The sequence below is a fragment of the Physeter macrocephalus genome, chromosome 5 (genome assembly GCF_002837175.3).
Source record: "Physeter macrocephalus isolate SW-GA chromosome 5, ASM283717v5, whole genome shotgun sequence".
NCBI lineage: Eukaryota > Metazoa > Chordata > Mammalia > Artiodactyla > Physeteridae > Physeter > Physeter macrocephalus.
In genome coordinates this window covers 16,545,194-16,561,836 of record NC_041218.1, presented here as the reverse complement: position 1 = coordinate 16,561,836, position 16,643 = coordinate 16,545,194, and the positions used below count along the sequence as shown (strand labels likewise).

Genomic DNA, 16,643 nt, shown 5'->3' with positions numbered 1-16,643 from the left:
CCAATGATGGGCAAAGAATGAAGGAAGTGATGTGACTGGTCAGTGATTAGAAAGCAAATCTGTTAATTATGGAGTGATTTGTGGACTGAGGAGCTAGCAGTTTAATTTGTACTTTATGCAATTATTTATAGTTAATATACTCAAATTTGAACCATGCTGCTGGGGAAGAGGTGCTAATTAACTAAACTGTAGTAACAAAAATTCATGCACAATGGAACCATGCAAAGCAAAAACTGCCTGTAATTGAAAGTACCATTTCTCTCCCAAACTTTCATATGACCTCTATCTCTATGTATGAGAGAAGCTACTTTAGAAACGTGCAAAATCGGGTTTTTACCCTCAGAAGTCATGTATTAGAAACAGTGGGATCATACTTTCCTTCTTGCCTTTCCCTGAGAAATAGACAGCTGTAGATGTTTGGTTATAGCATAGGTCAAAGAAAACAAGATGTTAGAACTGTACTGCTACATATTTGCATGCATTAGCCAGGATCAGAAATGCATAAATCAGTGGTTTTCAAACTTCATCATGTGTTAGAATCACCTCGATGGATTATTAAAACACAGATTGCTGACCCCACCCTCAGAGTTTCTGATTTAATAGGTTTGGAGTGGTACCTGGGAATCTGCCTTTCTAATGAGTTCCCAGGTGAAAGTGATGCTGCAGATCAGGAACCACATTTTAAGAACCACTGACTTAAGCACATTCAGAATCATGAGGAGAAAGAAAAGAATCAGGAGACCAAAATCTGGCAAGAGCACAGAAGCTAAATCAAAGTGCTTTGGGTATCTTAGAGATCTTTTATTTTAGGCTTCTAGTTTTACAATTAAGGAAGTGGAAGCCTGCAAAATTCAAATTATTTAATTCAAATACAAAATTAACCAGACTTAGAGTCTGGTCTAAAACCTAGAATCTATAACCAATACTTTCTGGAAGATAGCTAGCACCATAAGAGACCCTATTCTCAATAGCTCTAAGGTGAAACTATGACACACACACACACACACACACACACACACACACACACACACACACACACACACAAGAGTTTCTCAAACTTTGCTGCATATGAAATGGCCTGGTTAAAAATTAATATTCTGATTAATTAAGGTTCTGATTTCAGAGGTGGAGGATGCAACCCCATGAGATCCAAATGCATGTGAACTGTTCTTTAAGAAACTGCTTTAGAGTTGTGTAAGCCAATGTTTTTTTTGTTTTGTTTTGTTTTGTTTGAAGCCAATGTTTTAAAGCACAGAATCTATGCACAGGAGAGAACAGAATGCCAACTGTTTTTTGAATTATTTTTACAAAATACTTTTACAGACTTTTATGAAAACTCCCCAAACTATCCTATGAGGTGGATGAGGCACCTTCTTGGAGAAACCTTGGTCAAGCCTCCTCCATTCTCGAAGCTTCCTTTTCCTCATCTGTATAGGGGTAAAATTATTAAAACTGATCTCATACAATTGTTCTGAGGATTAAATGAGATAAAATATATGAAGGCAATTTGTGAAGGGAAAAATATTACATGGGTGTTAGTTGTTAGCTTCATTATAGAGAAGCTTAAACAGGATATGATTTTTTTTTAATATCAAGTGGCGAATCTGCAGAAAAAAGATTCTTAATTGTATTACAATAGGCTCATCCTGGCAGAAGCTTACTTTGACTTCTGGTCAAAGGAACCAGCAGAGGTAAAACCTCTGTAAAATCACAAGACTTCACCTTCACAGGCCCCAAATTACCTGGAACAGAACTTGGAGACCAAATCCTAATCTGGAACAATAAAAAATATAATATATCCTAGGCTCAATGGTTTTCTTAGAAAACGTCTTGTCTAATCTCTGTCCCCAAGACATTTCCTGCCTCTTCTGACTCTCCAATGAACTGGGGATTGGAAACCAGACAATTTTGACTTCCCGAGCTTTCTTTTCTTTTAGCAAAGCTGAAAGAATAATTTTTAAGGAAGGAAAATGAAAATGATCCATTTACCTCGACTCTGCCCTCACTATGAAGGAGGATCCTGGAACTGGAGAAAGAAAATACCAGAAAGGGAGAAAGAGTCTGCCTTCCCCGCAGACTGTTGAACATAAGACACTTTCTCCCTTTGAGAGCCCATCACTTGTTTTTCTCCACATATTTTAATCAATATTCGTTGAGCCATAACAATCTGGCTTCCACGGTCACTCTGGTGTTGAGTTTCATGAGTAACTACTTTTTCCACTGGCTGCAGAAGTAATGAGTCTGTACATGGCTGGCAGAAGATCATTCCTTTGAGCAAAGCAAAATCAGCAGTTTCAAGGGAAGTGCGGGCATCTCAGTGTGGTGACCAGCCCACATCTAAAATGTAAATGAAGTACAGAAAGCAACTCACAGGCCAACTGATCTCTTTTGGAAGGTGTGGCTTCAAACCATTCCATGTGCATGTGAAATGCCTAGACCTCGTTACAGAGTTTTCCTGAAAGCTGATACATCCAAGGAAACCTTAAAATAAGGAGCAAAGTAATAACATATATTCCCCAGAAAATAAAACTCTTAACACGGCCTTGCCTCATTCTAGCAAAAGTATGTCGCAAGATCTCTTGAGGAGGAAGGTATAGTACTGAGCTCGGGGATTTGAGTTAGATGGAAGCCTGGTCACCACCATCCACCACATGCCTGAGGCTCCTGCTCATGAAAACGTCTCCTAGACGTCGAGGGCGCCCATGAAGGTCAGAGACCTGAGAAGCCTGAGTCCGGCTCACACTCCGTTCTGAGGATAATCCAGTCTCCCCACAATTCCTTCAAGCCCAGAACACTCCCCTCTTCCCCCCATATCAGCTCTTTCTCTAGATTTCTTCCATCAGTGGCACTGGAATTCTTTCAAATTGATCAACATCTCATTTTTCACTACCCCGTCATGCTCCTACCTTCCATCCTAATATCTAGACTTCCATCCTAATGTCAGATAGCTTTTATTTTCCTTCGTAGTGTCTCCAGAAAGAATTCCTCCTAAGTACCTACCTATGTCAAGGCATCAGAAATCCATCCATCCATTCATTTATTCATTTATTCATTCTTTCAGACATTTGGTATCATGCAAAGCATTGGGCTAGTTAAGTAGGGGAGAGACAGTCATTTAAAATAACTGCTATATGATAAGAATGAAGTCAGGATTCACACTATGGTCTCTACTGAGAACTCCCACTTTCTCCCTTATCTTTTTCAGTCTTTAAACACAAGTCAGGAGACACTTCCTCCTGGAAGCCTGCCCTGAATACACCCCCAGCTGAATTAGGTGTCTCTCTTATGGGCTTTCAAAATTGCCTATCTAGATCATTGCACTGATATTGCATCCATTTGCTGTTGATGTGCCTGGCCCCCAACTAGACTGTGAGCTTTAAAGACAGAGACTGTGTTGTATTCATCTCTGCATTCCTAGTACTTAACATAGAGCCCAGTAGACTGTGCTCATTGCATATTTTTGAATGAATGAATGAATGGATAAAAACTATGAAAGAAAAATCATAGAAAGTTGTGAAACAGAATAAGGAATAAGTATTCATTTTTAACTAGAGAAATGAAGACAATTTTCATGGAGGAGATGGTATTTAAGCAAAGCACTGAAGTGTGAACAGGATTTCCAGAATTTGAAAAGATCAAGGGCTTGGGGGGAGGGGTGGTACACAGAGGATTACTTTTTAAAACCTAACGGATTCTCTCCACCTCTAATCTGTTACTTCTCTGAAAATAATCTTTCTTATACTCTAGCAAAGTTGTTTTTTTTCCTTCCTTGCTTGTGGAGAACCTTCAGTGATGTCTTACTATCTATCGGGATAGAATCCGAACAGGTCAGCTTGCCCTTCAAGGGTCTTGCTATTGTTACCCAAAACGTTTCTCTACTCCTAACTTTCACTCCTTGGCCACCCACTGTCTGCACAAATCAGGCCCCTCTGCTCCCTGTCCCCCGGTATCTTGCTTTTTATCATCTCTTTGGCGTTCCTCTTTCTCCATCCCTCACCTACAATGCCTTCTCCGTGCCTTCTTGCCATAGACAATGCCACTCTGTCTTTGAAAACCCTACCCCTTCACGCTGCATCCCTTTTCCACTCCAGATTGGAGTACCTTCTTCTTCTAGACAATTTGATAACCACTCGTTTACCATTTAATCATTGTTTGGTTTTCTAACTATAAGCCTGCTTTGTCCCCCTTATGAGGACCGAAATGAGGTACCTACAAACTAGGATAATGGACGGTGGCTTTTTGTAACATGCACAGTGTTCCAGACAAATATTCTATTGATGAAAAATTCTTGACAACTTACGCACTCCTCTAAGGATGTATGAGGAGTCTTTCCTTTAGGCAGACATCTTATTATTCAGCTACCAGCAGATGGGGGTGCTTACCCTAGATATCATATTTAATTTAATGAGAAGAAATAAATTATCTATTATCAGTGTGTCTGTGTTATGAAATCACTAACTTTGCCTGTTATGATATAAAAACTTGCTACTTTCCTCCTTCATTGATAGAATTATAGTTATTTTTACCTCTTCCATGCAGCCAAAGTAATTGCATTTTTTTTAACTGTGTGACTAGCCCTTTAAGATAGGTGCATCTTTTTCACTGTTTTTACCCTTGCCCTTGTCATCGTGGGGCTCCTTCATGCTTTTCAGCCTTCCAGCCTTTGCCCCTCATCAAACCACATCAATACCAGTCTCAAACCTTAATCGTAAACGGCATCTAGAGGGATAAAGGCTCAATACTTCACGTAAAGGAGAGACTTCATCACATGCAACAGGCTGCAGGGCATGGAGAATCCATCACCTAACCTTTCCCAGCCTCTATCCATCTGTGCCCCACTGTTGGATATCCAAGCTTGACAGTGAATGCTTTCCAATGGGAAACTGTAGCAGGATTTTTTTCCCATCCTTTGGTCCCTATTGTATGTTCAGCTGCACTGAAGCTAGCTGCTAATCAAAGCCAGAGACTCTCATACACAAACAAACACGGCATTGTGGCCTCCCCTGGGGCTGGAACACAGCAATCCAACAAACAATTTGGTCAGGTGATAGCAGCCTGGAGGGACAGACAGAGCATTGCCCAGACATCCTCCTGTCTTCACTCCCCCCTCCCCTTCCTCGGCACGAGCCAGTCGAACCACCGGGCCAGGCAAACCGATGCTTGAGAAAGCAATGGAGAATAAAACAATATGCAATAATATGCAGTCAGTAAGGTCTGGTCTGACAACAGGATTCTTTGTCCAAGAGAGTGTATTCTCTAGATCATAGTGGGGTAGAAATAAAACACATAGCATGAGAGCATATTCCTGGACACAGGAAAGAGGAAGAAGGAAGGGATTGGACCAAAATATCTTCAGATACTCACTGGGCCCTTGTCATAGAACAGTGGGGTGGAGGTGGAAGAGTGTGATGTTTAGGGGCTTTGTGGTTAGATACATTTGATCTACAATCTCAGTTCTACCTCTTACTACCTCGTGACCTTGGACACGTTACTTAACCGTTCAGAGACTCGGTTGCTATTGATAATAGTGTCGGGGAATTGTGCTCAGGAAGGAAACAGGAGGGAAATGCTAGGAAAAAAAAGCAAGGTCTTCAGCTCCCAGAAGTAGCTAGTGATAGAGGATGACGGCTCCTCCCTGGCCCTGGCAGTTCCTAGGAAGAGAGCCTCAGAGGCACTGGTAGCTTCTGAACTTTGACATACTGCCGTGTGTCCCCAGAGCACATCAAGGGAAACTAGGGATGCCCATGGCCAGCATGAAGCCTGGATACAAGATGTCTTCATACAACAGCAGGAGCTGGGACTCTGGGTGCCTGCGCACTGATAATGGAAACATCCCTGAGTATGAAAGACGGAGCAGAAAAGGTAGAGATGCCAAAGAAAACGATTGCTCACATCACAGTTTTTGGTTAGGGCAGCCAGTTAATGTTAAATCTTGCCAGGGTTGGTGGAGATTGCAGGAGAGAGGGGAAATTGAGTAGGAACTAGGTGAAAGGTTATCTTAATTCTATGCAATGATAAACATGAACTGAGTACCTACTATGTGCCACTTGTTATTTGGGTAGTGGTAACGTGAAAGAACTAGAAACAACTATCTAGCAGTACAGTATAGAACAGAGAGGTTCAGTGAGAAGATGCAGGACCACTGAAACTCAGATTAATATAGTGACTTCCTTTAAATACAAAGGGTAGACAATCCAAAATGATTTAATAATTGAAGCATCTTCATATGGAGACCTACAAATGGAAATAAAATCAGTTAGATGCTATCTTAAGGAATCTATTATAAGATCTGCAGATTTACTTCAGGAAACACCAGTCAATATTTCCATGTCTTATCCTTTCTAGGATGTACCTTAAATGTCCCTCAATTGCACATGGCACTCCCCACTGGGTATGTCCACATCCTCATTTCAGTAAAAGTCAAATTTATCAGATAAGCCACAGTCCTATAGTTTCTCCATTTCCACCTTCTGGGAGGGAATTTTTTTACTTGCTCCTTAAAGCCTTACTAACTGTCCTGCACTCAACTGTCACATTTCTCACCTCTGCCAATTCAGAGGTTCCTGGCCTCCCCACAGGAACTCCAATCTCACTGCAGCATTAGGAGTCATAGTAGATACAAATATTTGAACATTCTCAAGGGACAACGTGTGATTTTGCTTAAATTCCACCAAGAATAGAGATAAGCAATCCCATGTCACATTAGATGAGTGGTGAAATCTATTCCCTTTTGAGGAAAACAGCCCTTAATACTTAGGCTGATCTTCCTCACCAAAGAAACATTAAAATCACCTTAAGAAGAGTGCTCACACCTTCCTCTGTTCTGTACTTATTTTCAATAGTTGCTCAAGTTCCAATAGATGATGATAAATCTGGCTGTACCTTGGTATGGACTTGGAAGTTAGACAAGGAAAGGGGTCAATTTGAGATGGGAAGGAGGCAAGGAAATAATATTTGTTCTTCAAAATAAAATTAAACAATTTTTAATAGAAATGCCCAAGTCTAAACTTTTTTCTGATTTCAACAAGATATTTAATGTTACACATTAGAGGCAGCAAATGGAAGTCAGGGTAGAAAGCTAACCCAGGAAGCTAACTGGTGTGTGTGTGGCTAAGCCCTGGGCCTGGAGCGATCCTGTTGTGCCCATGAAAGGGAGCCTCTGGGTCTTTTCCTTGGTCTCCTTTCATGATCCCCCCGTAAGAGTGGGGGAGATATGAATGGAAACAATGGGGTGGAGAGTGTAAACTTTATGGATGAGTTGACTCCAGTGACCAAGTTGTCTAAGTCACCGCCCTGCATCCAAGATTGCTCAAGTCCTATTTGAGGCAGCAACTCTTCACTAGAACAACTGATTCTGTTTTGCCTTCAAATACTTCCTCTGAGAGGAACAAGGAGGGGACAGGCTGGCTCCTGTCCTGGAATGACTTCTTGGCATTTTTATACTAAGAGGCATGTAGAGCTTAGGAGATTTAGAAAGCAAACAAGACAAATCCACTGGAGAGAAATCTCCTAATGAACCCCACCAGAGCCAGATGGGCCCAAAGGGCCCAAAGAGAGTTGCCGAGCAGTTCATCCGGAGTGGAGGAAACCTCAGCACTATCTAGTAGAGTTTTCTGTGAGGTCTGAAGCTCCTCTCCCCAAGCTCATGCTTGGCTTCTGTCTATCAGATTTTTGGATGTTTTCCCTAAGGTCTCAGTTCAAGTCCACTTCTATTTCTTTTGTCTTCTTGGTTCTGCTGCCTTTGAAGTTAACTGTTCTCATTTTAACCTCTTTGCAAGAGAACATCACTGGATGAGATGTTGGAAACCCACAGTTAGCTTGCTTTTAGGAAATGTGGATCTAGTTAGAGAGAAGTTGGTAGAAATCCACCTCTACCCACTTATTCCTGCTAAATTGCTTTTGATCTGTTTCTCCAAACCAAATTCATTTATGACAGCCTTGAAGTACATCTTCAAATCCCCAGATATCATATATCAGAGGGCAAACTCTGTGATCCCTAACCATCAGACTCAAACCACTGTTTTAAAAGGCTAGAAATCATTTCAGGCTCAAGTTGGTGGGAATCCCAATACTGGCATAGACAATAAAAGCCTTCCACCCCTCCTCTACAAACAAGAGTGCGGCTGACAAACCCAAATTTGATCTGACACACTTTAAACTAGAGCCAATCTGTACACTATTCATTCCAAATAATAATAGAGCAAATAAATAATTCCCCAAAGGGTGCCAAGCCCTGGAGTGACGTGCTTCAAAGAGGTTTGCTGCCCCTGCAAGTTTACTCACGTGCAGTGCATTAGGCCCTCTCTTCTTAGCCCAGAGCAGCTCAGAAGTTCCCCAGGCTCCTGGGACCTGCTAAAGGGGTGAGATTGGACCTGGGTGGGATCAGGCAGCTGTGGCTTCCCTGGGGAGACTTTTACCCCTGGATGTGTATCTGGAAGGGTCCTCAAGGTTAAGAATGGAAGATAATGTTTACTCAGCTTGACCTTTAATTTGTACACACTAAGGTCCACAAGATTATCTGTTCCATCTAAACACCACATCCTTTGCTGGGAGAAAGATTTTTTGTTTGCTTCATGGGATTATGTTTGTTTGTTTGCATTTTTCTATTTCCAACTTTTTAATGAGAGTCCATCAGATTAATTTACTAAGCTTTTTTTATGATTCAGATTTACTCATGTCAAGCTAAATAAATTGAATTTCCATCTTAATCGGCCCACTTAGTAGAAACAAATGTACATGTTAATGTGTGGAAAACTATACATATATAGCATACATCGATTACTATGTTGATCTAAAAAGCAGGACACACAATTATTTGTACAACTATTTTCAAAGGTTAAATCAGAAAAACTATAAGTGTATCAGAGTGTTCATAGTGGTGTCCATTTTGAGCAGGATTATAAGTCATTTTTTTTCCTTCTTCATAACTTTAAAAATTCTAATATCTTGTAGCATGGACATTTTTCTAGAATGAGAAAAATAATGTGTTTCTCCAGGTATATATTTGTGTTTTCCTAATAACAAACATAATAATGAAAAAACCCTTACTGTTTTTCACATCATTAAAATTAAACTTTTCACAAGTTTGAAATGAATTGAGCTGTATGTAAGATTCTGCATTTTGCCAGAGGCATTGAATTTAACAGTTAACTATATATTGTAATCAAGAAAAGAGGATGAGAAGAAAGGCTTTATATTATTGTTTCAAAACTTAAGTACCTCCACCAGTTAAAATAACGTAATAAACTCCCTGCTTTCTTTCCTATAGCAGCTTCAGCCTTCCTCATTTGATCACCTTGGACCATATCTAAAGAAATATACTGTGCCCAGGAGGCAACATTATTTTATAGAAAATATTTTTTGAAGAACTAAATTGGCCCCCGACGGCAGTATTTGGCTCACTTACACCCTCGCAGGGGAAGGCTCCAGAAGAAGCACCGGTAAGAGGCCTGAGATCACACCTGACAAAGGGCCTTGTATTCTTAAGGGGCTCAGTCAAGTCAATAGCAATTCGGATGGTGACTGCAAATTTCTTTTATAAATAATCCAACATTGTAAATATGACTTGCACATGAAGATACAGGAGTGATCAGCTTTTGCACATAGTAGGAAGTGTTATTGTCAATGACCTTCGTTGTGTCTCAAGCTATGCATGTCATGATTAGAGAGTTCTGATTTCTCGCCTGCTCTCCCAATTTATGGAACTAAACACTAGTGACTGGTCACTCAAAGTGAGGTCCCCAGGCCAGCAGCTGCTATCGCCAGGGAGCTTGTTAGAAAGGCAGACCCTGAGAGTCCACCAGAGAGCTACTGAATCAGAATTGCATTTTAGCAAGATCTCTAGGTGACTGATATGCACATTGAAGTGTGAGAAGCACAGCTATAGTATAAACAAAGTGCTGCTAATCAATTGTAAAAACCTAAATTTAGTGAGAATAACCGATTGAAATTTTTGGTATGCATCCTTTACAACTCTTAGGAAGCCCTATAACATAATATTTAGTAAAACAATTCATAACCATTTAGGTTTAACCTTTTTTAGAATTGTCTACTCACTTTTTTTTTTCACTCTGACTCCGATTTCCTTTTCTTCACACCTGTCACACATCTTTCCTCCTACTCACTTCATCTGGTCAAACTTACCTTTCAGCGTCTTAGGCAATCTCTAGGGGTCCTGAGAAAATGATAATGACAAGCAGCAGTACTGGGGAAAGAGACAGGCAGAACCGGCCCCACTGATTTTATTAACAGTAGCTTATGTCTAGTGTATTACAAACAGTGCGTTGTTACGATTTACCTTTACCACCAGCCCATGAGGTAGGCAAAGCATCTATCATCACCGTCATCATCAACACCATCATCATCGACACCATCACCACCTTACAGATGAAAACCCTGAGGTTCCAGGAGATACAGGGACATAGCATCCGGCAGAACTGCGATGAGATAAATGCAGGCTCCTGAATCCAAACCTGAACTCTTTCCTCTGAGCTGACGGCTCCATGATGGCAGCAGGGCCAGAGCACATGGCTATGGGTGTCACCAACATCAGCAATGAGATGGCTGCACCTTGGCTTGGGAGTGCCCTGTATGCAAAATGCTCTCCTAGACACTATAGGAAAGGCCAAGGTCAACAGTCTGATTTGGGGACCTTACATGTCAAATTCCCTGGGGCCTGGAGCACGATCACGTTCCGTGTGTTTCTTTTCAGAAGGGGTTTTGGATCTGCGTTTAGAGAGAACAGTCTGAGACTATAGAGGGCAGAAGCATTTCAAGAAGAAGAAAGTCTCACCCAGGTTCCTGTTTGTTTGTTTTCTCACGCCAGCTGGACATGAGAAATAAAGCAGTGGGGGAGGGAAAGCAAGGCTGGACTTTCATGGGGGGGGCAGGGCTGCATCCCCATAATCAGCATTTCCATTATCCTCATCAAATACTCCGTAGCAGTCAGACTCTGGGTTCTGTCCTTCACACTCATTTTCTAGATTAATATTCATGTCAGTCCTAGGAGGTATTAGCGCTGTCATCTTAGGGATAAGGAAATTGAAGCAAGAAAGACCACGATATTTGCTAATGGTCACACAGCTAATAAGAAGCGTAGCTGTGGTTTACCTTGATTTCTTTAAACTTAGAGCTCAAATATTGGAGCATTACAGCTAATGTTTCTAATACATCACCTGCATCCAGGTGCCCTGTCACATGTCCATCTTCCTTGACTCCACCTCTCAAATCAGAATCTCTGGGGATGGGCTCCAGGCATCTGGATGCTAAGACATGACTCCAGTTATTCTGATAAACACTGAAGAAAGAAACCACTACGTTGGGTGATTTGGCCGCTTACTGCACATACACTGGAGTTTAGGTTTGACATGAGAGGCAACTGAGAAAGAAAATTAATTAGTCAGAGGAAGATATGGCATTATATTATAGAGGAGAAAAAAATATCCAAACTAGGAATTTTAAGATCTTTTAAGATCATCAAGATTCTTGTATTAAATAATGGGGTCATCTTAACCTCTTTAAATTTGTACCCTTATCAATTAAAAAAAAATCCTGTTCAGCCTACCTAAGTAGAATTGTTATGAAAATATGATGAGAAAATAAATGTTATTAGTTCTGAAAAGCAAAGGCCTATAGCCACAATGAAGTTATGATGAAAATAATGTCCCAAGTGTTCAGTCTTAAGGCTTTGAATAACACAGTTTGTCAAAGAAGAGGTAAGGTTTCCTTCTCCATTATGCAGGTGAGTCAGAGACCATGCAAGGTCGAGAGCCTTAAAATGAACAAGGTGAAATATGATTAGGAAGACACTCCAGAGAACTGGCAGACCTATATGATGTTTGCAATAAAGGAGGTAGAGGAAAAGACAGGAGAGCCTTCTTCTAGAGGTTCAAGGTTGAGAATGGGGTGCTTGGGTTTAAACAGGAAATTGGTACCAGGTGATGTATAGAGGGACTGAGTATAGAAGGTAGTCAAGGTCATTGGAACATGAGGAAGAGCAGAGAAAATGGTATTCAGAGTCATTTACTTATTTTTTCACTCATTCATCAGATATTCATTGGGCATTTCAATGGTCTCACTCTAGATATGCTAGGGTTCTGGAGATGAATGAGAGAGTCCCTGCCTTCTAGGGGTGCATGGTCTGGGTGGGGTGGAGCTGGTGGTAAAAGTGAGTAATTCCAAGAGGTAAACGATGTGCTTTTCCAGGGTTGGCGCTGCTGGGAAAGGAGGAACTGAAGTCGCCGGAAGGGTGGGTGGAGGGGGGAATTAGAGCGCCCCCTAGAGGGAGGATTTGCCTGGGAAAACCCTCCCTTGGCGCCGTTAATCTCAGACTCATTCAGTTTCACCCAAATTCCACAGCTGAAGGTAGGGGACGTGCTATGGTTCCCTCCATGTCTGTGATTTCATTGAAGGATAGTCATCTCATATCTCAGTATAAAAAGTGGAAGAAGTGGGAATAAAAGGTGAGAGATACAGAATGCTATTTGTGCCTTACAATGATGTTTTGGTTTTTATTAAGCACAATTCTTAGAATTAAGAGCCCAAGTGTCAGTTACTATGTCTTACTTCATTCAAGATTAATATGTAACAATAGATTTTTTTTCACTAACTATGAAGTTTCAGAATCTAAGAACTCTGCTTTTAGGAAGCTCATTATGATGATGTTTGTATTTGAAATGTCACTTTATCTAAACCTACTATGAAGAAATGGCTCCAAAATAAAGCCCAGTAGAAAAAATTAAATTATTTCTCAAAATATCTTAAGCATGAACTATTCACTGTATTCCCTGCTGACTTTGAAGAAATAGGGATTTGTGGTGAATGTGATCTACATAATCAAATCTGCAATATTACCATAATTATAATGCCCTCTGATAACGTTACATTATAGTTATCCTTCTAAACCACAGAAATCTTAACTTGTCATTTACCAAATACTAAAATAGGGAGGAACAAAAGGCTTGTTATATTTGACAATCTAGAAAGATCGCATGACACCTATGCCATGTGAACAATTATGCCACATACAAGACTGGCAAGAAGTGCATGGGAAAATGGCCCAGTGGATGGAAAATTGAATGGGCCATAAACATCAAGAATGGAGAACTTTCCAAAGTGAGGCTGTGGCCCAAATTCCACTCAAGCCAATTGACTCTGGAAGGAAAAAAGCTGGACCAGCTTGTAAAGAGAAGCTCCATATCTGAATATTATTTTTCCCCAGGGCAATGACATGGTTTTGTGTCAAAAGGAAACAAAAGTTCTCTGATTATTCATTAAAACTGCAGCCAAAAGAGACAACATTCATCACCCTTAGAGAAGCTCCACTCAGCATCCGAACAAGGGCTGTTGGGAGGCCTGACTCACCTGATGCTTAAAGATGAGCATCTCTTTAAACGGGACTGACCTGCACTCAGGTGTAAACCAGCTTGCTCCCTGATCACCCTGGGTGGTCTCGGTTTGGGTATTACCTTTAGGAGGGAAGTCAAGGACAGCCATCCTATTCACTATGTCACCATATTAAAAAGTGTAAGTGTTGGGAGAACTGGAATTTATAATCTGAATTCTAACTACTGGCCCTCAATCCACCATTAACTCATACACCATTTCGAACAAACCACCCAAACTCAGTCTCCTAAGAAAATTTTGAATAGTAATAAAATACCACATGGCAAATAAGAATATGATCAGAATTCACATGAGAATGTCATTTAAATAAGAAAGCAAAAGTATCTTCAAAAGGAAAAAAAATATTTAAACCCCAAATACTTAATTTCTAAGATGATTTTATTGATAAAAGTGATTAAATTATTTGGGGACCTTATTTCTCTCAAGTTATTTCCAATGATCAGGTTCCGTGAAAATTCAAACCAGGCCACTAGCTTTTCTAGAGTAAAAACATCAAAAATGTTCACTAAAAAATGTGGGTTCTGCCACATATTGCTATATGTGAAGACTAAATAGGTACATGGAAATTTTCAATAAATCAGTCAATTTATTATACCCAATACCATGAAAAGAGGTCTAGGAAACCACAAAGTTATGTATTATAAACATAATATATTATAGTATAAATATTTTAAATATATGTTATCATCCTCATTCTATATAATACCCCATTGAAAAGTCAGATAATAAAAAAGTCACATATTAACTGTAGTTTCTTTTCTCTCACACTCTAGCTTTGAAAATATAATACATTTGTACCGACAAGCAAACATCTGGAAAACAGCACCTAAAGTATGGCTTCAGGTGGGTGCTCCTTATAGAGGCCTTTCCCTAAATGATAAAAAAAAAATGTCCTAAAAGAGGCCTGGGAACAGGAGGAGAGGAAAGATCAACTTCTACAGATTTAGAGTACTATTAGAAAATTAAAAGCACCAAAGTTTCTTAAAGCACAAAATAATGGTATTAGAGGTTTTTTTTCACAACATAATTTTTCAAAAGCCCATCCTCTAACTTAAATGAGAAAGTACAAATATTGCCACTCTAAAATAACTCATGTCCCAAAGGGAGGAAAAAAGAAAATATCCACTCTAATTTTCTTTGAATTTAACTGGACTATAAATTGTTTTTAATGATTTGGTCTTTAGAATGCCTAATTTACTTAGAAAGGAACATAATGAAGATGGAAAATAGAAGCTTTATTTTCTACGCTGGGAGACACCTCTTTTGTTTCACTCCCATTTTTCCTTTCAATATTTCAAATATCAGTTCATCCCCAGATGATCAAGGGGCTAAAAAGGGCTTTACTGTTTCGTCAACTCCACATTTGCCTGAGATCATGAAATTGCTTCGTTATATTATTAGTTCGAAAGCTCCTCTTGATAGTTCCTGGATCTCCTCCCAGGCCCTTCCCTCCAACACACACCCGTAGGTCGCCTTTCTCAAGTTGTTAAAGCAAAATGCCTAAATAACCCTCCAGATGAAAACAAAAGATGCCAAAAGACTGGAACTTTGATTTCTCTCGAACTGTTCATTCTCCCCAACCACCACCTCCCCCCACCACATGCCACTCCTACTTTTTCAATGTATCCCCCAGACTTACAGAGCGGCTGTTAACAGAGGTAGGGGTGAGTTAACAGGAGTGTAGATAAACTCAGTGTGTGTTCTGGTGTTCCTGCGTGTTGTGTTAAATAAAAAGGTGTGTGTGTGTCTGTGTGTGTGTGTGTTGAAGAGAGAGCAAGTTTTATGTTCTGTGTGTTCAGTAGAGAAGGGAAGGAGTTGAATACATTCCTCTCTTTAAAATATTTTAACTCATTAGAAACAGCAACTCAGAAACTAAGAATCTAGCAGATTGGTAATTAATATACCCTAGCTTTATGTGGGTGAAATAAAAAGTTCAAGTGTCTCTGTACAGGGCATCTTAAAATTATTCAAATGAGAAATGGGATTCAAGGTGTGTCTTTTAAACTTTGGACGTAACCATTTCTAGAAGCATCCCTGGGCTGGCAGGCAGGACAAGGAGTGCCCGCATGCTCTGCGAGGGACCCGCAAGGTCAGCTCGCACTGGGAGGCACGAGCCGCCACTTGGTACCTAGAAATGCCAGCTAAGACGCATCAGCTGGCAAGCCCTGGGGCAATCCGGGACGCAGGGGAAGGATGGGAAAATGAACCCCGCTTGCTCAGGCTGCCTGACTTTCTCTCTCTTCTCTACCCAGCCACAGACACACCTACTAACTCAGGTTTTACAAAGAGCAAAGCCCCTGCGTGTTCTCCATTCCGCTGGAAGCAGGAACACAGTCCAAATGAGCAAATACCATCACAAAAGCTTCTTTCCTTCCACCCAGCTATGGGCACCCTGACCATCCTGACCAGACGCCCCCAAAATATGCCTCTGGAGCAAATCAGTTTTGAAAGCAGCCGCACCAGCAAAGACACCAGCAGCTCCTCTCCCACTCCTACCACGATCTTCCGCGGGCACCCGGAAAAGTGGCGGAGGATGAAGGGGAAGTCGATCGGAGACCCCTCGGAGGAACCGCGCATTCCCTTCCACTTACTCGGAGCTGCAAACGTGCCGCGTGCGCTCAGGCTGCCTTTGTTGGTCGGGGCGAGGTTTTCTGCCCGGAGTCCAGGTACCCCAGTCACTGCTGCTCGCGGCCGCGCCTGCTCCCTGCCGCCGGCACGCAGGGTGACTCACTGGTCTCTTTCTTCCCCTCTCCCCACTTTGGCTTTTCCGCTGCTCTGCGGCTCCCTTGGCGGGATTTTCGGACTGGAAGGCGGGGAACCAGACAGATCCTGCCTCGGGGTGGAGCACGCCCTGCCTGGGAGGGGACGGAAGGGAAATGCAGAATGGGAGGGAGGAGAGGGGCTGGCAGGGAGAATACGAGGGCTGGGCGAGGGGGGAGCGCGCCTTTCCCTCGAGAGCTGATTGGGAAACTTATTAAAAGCAGGGTTCACCAGGGGCAGTGTCTCCCCACCCGCGCCAGCACACGGATTTGAACCCAGAGGCCAGAGGATGAAGCACTGTTTCGTTTTTTTGCAGAGACAGATGCAATATCTCTTTCCCAAACTTTGTGCATGACCTCTTCTTTAGGTGGGTGCGTACCCCAGTTTATCAAGTAGCGCATCTTAAATGGACAATTGATGCCATCTTAAACTACAGTTTGGGCCCCCGGCGGTTCTTTGTAAATGATATTCAGGGTGGA

The 16,643-nt window shown here is 41.4% G+C and overlaps 1 protein-coding gene across 4 annotated transcripts in view; it reads right to left on the bottom strand.

Moving 5' to 3' along the window:
- PTN (pleiotrophin) overlaps positions 1-16,273 on the bottom strand; it is a 103,621-nt gene extending 87,348 nt beyond the window's left edge. For 2 of the 4 annotated variants that reach the window (XM_007111646.4, XM_007111645.4), the window contains exon 1: positions 15,996-16,209. The gene's annotated coding sequence lies outside the window, so the exon portion shown is untranslated. Of the gene's footprint in view, positions 1-15,864; positions 15,948-15,995 lie in introns of those variants that run through there. The other 2 variants (XM_007111647.3, XM_024127566.3) reach the window with 2 other exon arrangements.
- Between the last annotated feature and the right edge of the window lie 370 nt (positions 16,274-16,643).